The sequence below is a fragment of the Bos grunniens genome, chromosome 15 (genome assembly GCF_055505025.1).
Source record: "Bos grunniens cultivar Pamir isolate PY7600 chromosome 15, Bosgru_T2T1.0, whole genome shotgun sequence".
Taxonomy (NCBI): domain Eukaryota; kingdom Metazoa; phylum Chordata; class Mammalia; order Artiodactyla; family Bovidae; genus Bos; species Bos grunniens.
Genome location: NC_141179.1, coordinates 31,209,040 through 31,216,665, shown reverse-complemented (window position 1 = coordinate 31,216,665; position 7,626 = coordinate 31,209,040).

The window sequence follows — 7,626 nt, the reverse complement described above, 5'->3', positions numbered from 1 at the left end:
CTTCTTTGTACTGAACCACCATTTCCCTCAGGGTCACCAGAGGGACTGGCTGCAGTTCTTCTGAACCCACTTTTTCCACCGCTGATGAGCATGTGGTCGTCTCCTTTCTTTCCTCCAGAAGACGTGGTTCCTCTTAGCCTCCCTCCCACCCCTCCCCACCCCACAGAGTCCCTAGTGGACAGTGCTCCCAACCCTTTCCACCCCACCTGAGTTCCTAGAGGGCAGTGCTCCCAGCCCACTCCACTCCATCTGAGTCCCTGGTGGGCAGTGCTCCCACTCTTCCCCATCCCACCTGAGTCCCTAGTGGGCAGTGCTCCCAGCCATCCCCACCCCACCTGAGTCCTTAGTGGGTAGTGCTCCCAGCCCTCCCCACCCCCACCTGAATCCCTAGAGGGCAGTGCTCCCAGCCCTCCCCACCCCCACCTGAGTCCTTAGTGGGCAATGCTCCCACCCCTCCCCACCCCCACCTGAGTCCCTAGTGGGCAGTGCTCCCAGCCCTCCCCACCCCCACCTGAGTCCCTAGTGGGCAGTGCTCCCAGCCCTCCCCATGCCCACCTGAGTCCCTAGTGGGCAGTGCAGGAGACTGGACCTTCTGAAGTTGCCTGGTTAACACTGAACAGAAGGGAGGACAATGGGGTGGGGTCCAGGGGATCACCGGCACACCACGAGGGCTGCGAGAGCTCGGAGCCTCCAGCAAGCTTACCCCCGAGGCCCCAGGGGAAGCAGGGCCCACAGGCGGGCATGGAGGCCAGGCAGAGGCTTCAGACCTGAGAGTCTTCTTTGTAGGAGGAGGGCTTCTTGGGCTTGAGGAGCACAGAGCTGAGACTTGGCAGGGAAGCTCGGCTCCTAAGGGTAGTGCCATCCTGAGCTTGGGCCATGGGGAAAGGAGAGAGGCCTTCCAGTCCCTGGGGACATGGAGAGGCCTGGAGAGGCAGTCAGGGAAGGCTCCCTGGAAGAGGCAAGCAAGACAGAAGGAAGCATAACTTGGCAGGGAAGGAAAAAAGTGCAAGAAAATTGCATTCACCTCTTCTCCAGTATGGCTGGGAGCCCCCAGGTCCCCCCATTTTCATGGCCCTCTTTGCTCCCCACCAGGGCCCAAACAATACTGAGGGAGAAGCCCCACCCACCTCAGGAAAAGAGCCTCAGTGAGCTCCCTGTTGGCCCATCATGGAGGGGCAACCCCTCCTCCCCTCCCTGCCCTGCTGGGCCAGGCAGCTTTGGGAGAGCAGCCAGCAGCCAGACTTCCCAGAATGGGGCTCCTTGAAATCAGGGGAGATGGATAAGAGGGGGACAGAGAGGAAAGAGGGGAAGGAAGGAAGGGCATTATCAGGAAGGAGAGCCGACCCCCAGAGAGATGCTCTGCTATCTGGCGCCCCTCCTTGAGGTCTGGGGGCCCAGTGTCCCAGGCTCAGCTGCTGCTCCCTGCAGTCCTGGGGCTGATTCCATGAGCAGTGCCCCCGACGAGTGTCCCCTGCCCAGCAGGTCCATCTCAGTGGGCACCCAGTGCCCCCAGCCTCCCTTCTTTAGGACCTACCCTCCCTATGGATGTGATGGTAAGGAGAGCCACTGCCCTGGACCCCAGGAACACCCAGATTCTCTGAGAAAGGGCTTGGTTGCCCACAGTTTGAGCCCTTCCCCAAGCCCGCCAGCTGAGGAGGGATCCTGTCCCCCTATCCTGCTGAGAGCCATGGGGCAGCTGGACCCCTGCGTGTCCGAGGCCTGGATCTCCCTGGGAGCAGCCGCTTGCAGCCTGGAGGCCAGAAAGGAGGGAAGAGAGAGGGCAGCAGGGTCCAGAGGCCCTGGCCCTCTGCTGGGCCTGGATGGAGCACCATGTTCCCCCACCATCCCCACTGGTTCCATTACCGCCGGAGCTGTGATTATAAAGCGATCGAGGGAATCCTTTCTTCCCACTTCTTAGAAAGCCTCCCTCCTCAGCGTAAATGAAAACATGGGGACTAACTCAGGCCCCAAGTGGCTCAGGGAACAGAGGAGGCATCTCTCCGCAGAAAGGGAGAGAAAGGAGAGAAGCAAGACGCTGTTTCTATTCTAGTGCCTTTGAGGCCCACGCCCCCTTATGTCCTGGCCTCATCAGGTGGTTCCGGGGTGCTGTGGGTGGCCTGTGGGCACAGAGGTGAGGACCCCCAGGGTCTGGGCTGGATGAGGAGGGAGCAGGAAGACAGGCTGGGTAGCAGAGATTTCCTGATTTGTCACTTTGGGCTGTGTGATCTGCTTGCCCTCTCTGATCCCGACTTCCCTGTCTATGAAAGTCGCTCAGTTGTGTCCAACTCTTTGTGACCCCATGGACTATACAGTCCCTGGAATTCTCTAGGCCAGAATACTGGAGTAGGTAGCCTTTCCCTTCTCCAGGAGATTGTTCCAACCCAGGGATCGAACCCAGGTCTTCACTGCGGGCAGATTCTTTACTAGCTGAGCCACAAAGGAAGCCCATCTATAGGAGATGTTTTCAATGGATCATTCCTGAGGTCCTCTCCCAGCTCTGACAGTCTGTGCGGCAAAGATCACAGTGAAGAGTGGTTAGAAGGGACTGGAAAATGCAGCTTGGTCCCAGGTTGGGGCGCTGTGATCAGAACTGGAGCCCCATGTCCCCGAGACTCCCCTAATCCAGCCAGCTGCCCCACTTCACCTTTAGATCCGACAATAATTAGCTTGGGGCATCCTCAAAGAGACTCCTCCCCTGTTCAGAAGGTGGGGAGACTGGAACCTTAGAAGCGTTGAGCTCTTCTCTGGGCCTGGATCATCAGGACCCACCAGAATATGGAGTCCGTGGAGTTTTGTTCTCCTGGAGGAATAGGATCCTGTGGACAGGGCTTGGGGGCTGAGAAGCAGCTGTCTGGGGGAGAAGGCAAGGCAGCGGGGGTGAAAAACAAAAGAGGAGTTGGGGAGCGGTCCAGGAAAGGGGGGATCTGGCACCCGCCATTGTGTGAGGAGCAGAGACAGGCCCCTGAGTTTGGAGTACAGAATTTGGAGCCGGACTGTACTGCTCACCAGCTGTGTGAGCTTGGCGAACTCCCTGGCCAAGGGAGGGTAAATCCCATAAGGGTGTCTTACAGGATTCCCTGGTGGCTCAGATGGTAAAGAAACTGCCTGTAATGCAGGAGACCCAGGGAGCAGGAAATTGTTACCCACTCCAGTATTCTTGCCTGGAGAATCCCATGGACAGAGGAGCCTGGCGGGCTACAGTTGGCGGGGTCACAGAGTTGGACATGACTGAGGGACACACACACACACACACACAGGATTGTCGGGAATGTGTGCAAAGCACCGGGAACAGCAAGTGCTCAATAAGTGATATGATTATTGCTGTCCAGTCAACATCCAAGCTAGGGTTTCGGTCCTTGTAACCTTCCGCCATTGGACGGGAGAGGCCAGTGAGCCATTGGGCATTTTCCTGGACTCCCTTCCCAGCCCCAGAAGCAGTCCCAGGGCTCCCTGCAGTTCACGGCACGGCCGGTAGGTGGCAGCATTTCTCCACAGTTAATAGGCACCAAGCCTCCCTCCCCTAGCCCTGCAGTCAGGACTGGCACCTCAAGGGGAGCCCCTTTCTTGCCTCTTTTCTGCATTAGTCAAGTAGACCTTGTAGTCTTAGGCTGGAACGTGATGACAGGTGAGCAGGAAGGAGGGTCTTGCTTCATCCCACCAAACCCTGTCCACCCTGGCTTGAGGTTGTAGTGTGGTTCACGGGTTGGGTCCCTTCTATGTGGGCTCTGCTGCCCTTGGGTTGGCTCTGTGGGCCTCAGGAAGGGGGCCGAGTGGGTGCCTCAGGGTCACTTCTACAGCCCCCGAAGTCAGGACTCTGTACAAGGCAGACCCCAATTGAAGTGCAGGATGTAAAGTCAGAGCCCTTGAAATCCAAGGTGAGAAAAAATGGAGAGTCTGCAAGCCGCAGAACCCCTCAACATCTGTCATCCTCAGATTTCCCGCACATGGAACAGGGTGGGGATTTGAACCTTCCTCCTGGTCGACTAGGCAGGGAGGGCAGAGGCCTGGGGAGGAGTGAGCACTTGGAGGTGAAGACATGGGCTGAGTTCCTGCCCTGTCCTCATCTTCCCACCAAACCCTCAAATCGCCTCCCAGGAGTGACCCAGGCAGGTTTATCTTTCTGAGTAGTGACTATTGAGTTTGAAAATGAACAGTTGTTCAGCCACATAAACAAGAGAGATAAACGTTAATTGCTGGGTGGATGTGCCAACTTCTGGTTCCTAATCCATCACCTCGCCATGCTGAGGCTAAGAAGAGGCAAAGGAAGGAGGAAGGAGCCAGGGCCAGGACTCTGGGGACAACTAGACACCCTTGCAAGAGGGTGTGGCAATGGGTGGCGGGAGCCAGGACCCCCTCGCCCGAGAATGAGAACAGTGCTCTGGGTCCCCGAGGCTCTCCAGGGAGGACAAGGAGCTGGAAGGTGGGGAAGTCTCTGGCTAGCTTGTGGTTATTAGGAAATTAATTCTGAGTGGACTGATAATTTATTTCCCCATTGGCCTTGCAGTTGGCCTTGGGGAGCAAACTGTATTTCTCTGAGGTTGGTTCCATCCTCATGTCAAGACTCTCAGTGGACTGCAAAGCCAGCTGCTGATTGGCAACTTGCAGAAGGCGGATCTGGCAGTGGGAGGCATGGGACTCCCTATTATTCCTCGAGAGGTGAGGCTGTGGGTCTTTGGTGGCTTAGGGGGGCACCTCTCTGGGGGGCGGGGGGATCTGGGCTAGATGACTTGAGTCCAGGATTGTGTCTGCGCGCAGGCCCAGGTGAGAACAGAGGGGTGGGAGTGGGAATTGGTGTGGGAGCAGGGCTGGTGGGGGCTTCCTCACTCATTCTTAATATTAGAGGCATCTCAACATCCTGGCCCTCTATGTTCTCATCTGTAAAATGGGGCTAGTAATTACAACCACTTGTGTGTTTCGTGAGGATTAAATGAAAGGAAGCAAGCAAAGCATTGCCCCGGTTTCTGACACCTTATCCCTCGATAAATAATGCTTCGGGAGTGGGTGGCAGGCCTTTGCTGTCCTTTGCTGACACTGATTTCACTGCTGGTGGTGGCAGAATTCAACCTCACCATTCCGCAGGAGGGCCTGCCCATCCCTCAATACCACCCACTGCGGTTCCTGGGCACGGGATGGGCCTGGACCCTTCCCACCCTGAGTGGGTGTGCAGCCACAGGTCCTTCAACAGTATCTAGCAGAAAAGGCAATCTGAGAGAAGGATGAAGGCTGATGCGTCTCCTCCCAGTGCGAGGGGCTGGCTGCTACATGCACGGGTGGCTGGGGTAATTAATTTACACATTTCATCCTGCTTAAACTAATAAGCTTCTATATCCTCCTTCTCCACTGAGCCCGAGCCTTCGCAATGGGCCTGCCAGAGACATCACTCTGGCCTCAGGGAAGCTGTGGTGGTCCCCACTGCCATCCTGTGAGCTGGGCCCAAGGCTTGGAGGCCCTGCGTCTACACTTCTGAGCACAATGGTCCAGGTCAGCCTCAGAGGCCATCTCGGAGCACCCAGGCAACCTCATGTCCATCTGGGAGGAAAGCGGGAGAAGTGAATCCATCCTCACAGCCTCACAGGCTCCTCGGTCTGAAGATGCAGGATCTGGTACAAAGATGACTAGGCATAGGAAGACATCCTCTGAGCAGGGATAAGAAAGAGCTTCCAAGAAAGATGGTGAAGATAATGTAAGGAGATTGTTCTCCTGTTTTGTTAAAAAAGGCAAAGACACCCAAGCGTGTTTGCTGGCAGGATAAAGCCTGGACGGGTTCACAGGAGACTGGCCGCCCCCAGGGAAGAGCTGGGCTGAAAGTCAGACAGAGGAAGACTTTTGCCCTCATCTTTCTGTACCTCTTGAGTCTTGAGCACTGTGAATGCATCACATATTCGGAAAACGTCAGTCATTCCACAACAAACAGGATTAAAAACCCAGTTCATGTCCAGCATATTTGTTGGTTACCCCTGTGTGCCTGGGAGTGTGGGAGGGTAAAACACAATGGTCCCTTCAAAGATGGGGTAAAAAGCAAGGAAAGTCCTGAGTGATAATGACTGGTGAACGGAACACCCTTGGGCTCACAGAGGAACCGCAGTGGGTAGTTTGGGAGCATCCTGGACAGCTTCCTGGAGGAAGGGAGCTTGAATCATCTGAAGGTAGTTTAGGAGTTTTTCTTTTTTTCCAGAATTTTTATATGTAGATCATTTTAAAGTCTTTATTGAATTTGCTACAATATTGCTTCTGTTTTATGTTTTTTAGGCTACAAGCCATGTAGGAGTCTTAGCTCCCTGACCAGGGATCGAACCTGCACCCCTTGAACTGGAAGGCGAAGTCTTAACCACTGAACCACAAGTGCAGTCCCAAGGTTGTGTCAGAGTCGATCAGCTGGAGAGGGGAGGGAAGGGCTAGATGGGGTTGAAGTGTGAGTTCCTGTTATGATGGCAAAACTCGGTGTACATTTGGGCACTTCCGTTCCCACCCATAGCACAGGAAGAATCTGCGCAGGGAGACAGTAAGGACAGCCATGCCAGCCCCTGGAATGTCAGTGATCCTTGACCCCTTGCCGTCCCAGAGCGGAAGTTGTAGGATCCAGGTCTGTGCCGGCTGCTGCTTCACAGAGAGGCTGTCTCATTAGCTGAGGACAGCGGGCCAGCTCCTTCCGGCGGCTTCCCCCTACTTACGGATTCCACTTGTACGCTCCGATTCCAAATCCTGCAGGATTTAATATCCACTCTGTAATCTACTGGCACCAATAGGCATTATCTACCTAAACCTTAAATTGAAAATGCTAGGCTTGCATTTTTCCCACGCCGTAGGGAGAAGTCAGGGCTCTCCTCTTCTGGTGTAATTGACTCTGGCACTAATTAAAGTGCTGTCTGTGCAGGCACACAGCCTGCCCCCTCCCCGACACGCCCCAAAACACAGCCCGGGGTGACCTGGCCAGGCAGGGTCCTGGGCTGACAGTCTAGGAGCTACAAGTTCAGCCCTGTGTCTACCCCAAGTATCACTTGCTTTAAGCCTACTTCATTTCCAGCTCAGTGGCTGTGCTGGCCATTGATTCACTCTCTCGTTCGCTCGTTCCTGCATCTATTAGGCACTTATGGCGGGCACAGAAGTGAAAGATGCTGACACACAGTCAGCCTCTTCTCACCGCTGCCCCTCTTTTGATGTGACAACCTCATATAATGCCAAATTCCAGGCCACACAGCAGTTCATAGAGGAACCCGTGAGAAGGGGGAGGAAGAATAGCTAATGTCATAGATGCTATCCTTCACCAGATATGAGATAACTCTCTTTTTTACAAATTAAGCTTTTAATTTTGAAACACTGGTAGTTTCATGCACAGTTGTGAGAAATGATGCAGAGAGAGCCCTGTGCCTTGTATCCAGTTCCCCTGGTGGTAGCATCCTGCAAAACCTTAGTACCATTTCACAGCAAGGGTACTGACAGGGACACGGTCGATATAGAGAGCGTCTCCGTCAGCAAAAGGATCTTTTCTGTTTCCCCTCGTAGGTGCCCTCATCTCCTCCTTCCTCCCTCTTCTCTGACCGCTGCTAACCCATGATCCGTTCTCCTTTCTATCAGGAGTGTCGAATGAACGGAATCGTAGAGTGTGTCATCTTGTGGGCTTGGCTC